Genomic DNA, 1,849 nt, shown 5'->3' on the forward strand with positions numbered 1-1,849 from the left:
CGTCTTCTGCACCGCCGGGAGAGATGAGGGCTTCCACTTGGATGGTCACTTTCATTCCCTCACTGATGTTATATGGCAGGCTGTCATCCGAGCTGCAGTGGTTCATGCTTCCTAGCAGCTCCCCATACATGGAAGCACACAGTGAACCATCGCTAATACGCTCTGGCTCTTCTGCGTGGACGAGGGCTCGATTCACCTAGGAAGGAGTAGATACACAGGCAAACAGTTAGTGGCAAACTTGCACAAGCTGAATGATGAGAGTGGTTCTTGAGATTTGCTTCTGCAGTGGCAGCAGGACAAAGCCAATAGGACAATAGCAACAGGAGGAGCACTGTCTCGAAAGGAACTGTTGCACTTTTGTTGTTTGTCTTTCTCTTTTGTGTGGACTCCAAGCATGAATTCCATGGCGCTGACAAGCAGGGTTTTGACAGCTGGATGTGCACCCTTACCTGCCAGGACCACCACCTCTGTTTCCGAGGGCTCCCTGGCATCGCGCTGCAGTTGGCGTTTGGCCACAGAGGATGGTTTTCTCGGCCTGAAACAGGAACACCAACTGCATGCTGGGGATTCCTTCACCCTGCTGGGTGGAGTTGGTCTGGAGGGAGAAAAGAGGGAGCGGTGTGAGTCGTGCATGGTGCAGGGTGAGGGAAGAGCTGCCCTGAGCTCTTGCCAACACTTGCTTGTTCCTAGCACTGCCTGGTTCCTGCTGAAACACAAACTTGGAAGCTCGCTCTGATTCACACGGTTGAGGATAGTTCCATTCCTAGAGCTCAGCCCTGGAGTCTTGTTGGTTACATTCCCCTCAGCCATGTCAACCCAGATGCAGAGCATGCCTGTTAGTTGAACCTCAGAGTCCAAAGGGAGGGGACATTCAGTACACCACCACACGCCCCATTAGCGTCACGTAGCTTCTGCAAGTTTTGGCACTAGCAATAGTGGAGAAAATCCCACAAAAGCCCACCCAACCAAGTCTGATAGGAAGCTGCTGGAAAAGAAAGTCCTCTTTACCTTTCAGATGGAAAGTCAATGATTGCGTGGAATTTCCCCCGCGCAGCTGCAGGGCCTTCTTCCACTTCCATGTCCATGATGTGTGTCAGTGCGGGAGAGGTGCTGTGGCCTCCCCTCTGTGCCTGTGCCTCCTCCAGGGTGAGCAGCTTGGTGGCAGGAGAAGACACCTGCACAGACTCGGGCCCTGATGGAGAACTGCGCCCTGGAAGGGAAGGCCACAGCTAAGAGGGAGGATCAGAAAGCAGCGGCACAGCCATCACAGTTCTGGAGGAGGTGCCGCACATCTCTCAGCCTTGCTTATCCCAACCACTCGAAAAAGAGGAGGTCAGAACCCTTTCATCAAGGTTCACCTGCACGCAAAACATCACCATGACAGGGACGGTTTTCTCATGCTCAACTTTGGGCTTGGACATTTTCCGCATCCAGCCACAGGTTGCCATATTCTCATCTAAGCCCACAAATATGCTGGCCCCTCGATAGCAAAAGCGTAGCTCAACAATCCTGGAGAAGGCCTGCATTTGATCAAGGTGTCTCATCAAGACAAAGCTCATGCAGGAAGACGCTCACCTGCTCCATCTCCGACGCCTGACGTGGAGCTGGAGCAGAAGAGGACGTCGGTGTGGTTGATCAGGAATTCCACCACATCCGACTGCCTCTGCAGTTCCATGCAGGCAGCTCTTCCGCTGGCGCAGGCAGCCTCGTTCTGCTGGGATCTGTAGAAAAGGCAGATTGGAGAAGTCATTGACCCGAGATCGTTTCCCCACGTCTGCATGTGGGCAGCCAAAGGCTGTCCAATTGGGCTCTGGAGACTTCCTCAGTGGGCAAGCACTGATGCCACTGA

At 53.6% G+C, this 1,849-nt stretch overlaps 1 long non-coding RNA gene across 1 annotated transcript; it reads right to left on the reverse strand.

Moving 5' to 3' along the window:
* Positions 1 to 449: 449 nt before the first annotated feature.
* Positions 450 to 1,605, reverse strand: LOC121108415. The gene is made up of 3 exons (XR_005842921.1): positions 1,576 to 1,605; positions 1,009 to 1,210; positions 450 to 595 (listed from the first exon to the last, which is right to left on the reverse strand). It is a non-coding gene; the product is annotated as an uncharacterized LOC121108415 (long non-coding RNA).
* Positions 1,606 to 1,849: the final 244 nt, after the last annotated feature.

The sequence above is a fragment of the Gallus gallus genome, chromosome Z, assembly GCF_016699485.2.
Source record: "Gallus gallus isolate bGalGal1 chromosome Z, bGalGal1.mat.broiler.GRCg7b, whole genome shotgun sequence".
In the NCBI taxonomy this organism is placed as follows: Eukaryota; Metazoa; Chordata; class Aves; order Galliformes; family Phasianidae; genus Gallus; species Gallus gallus.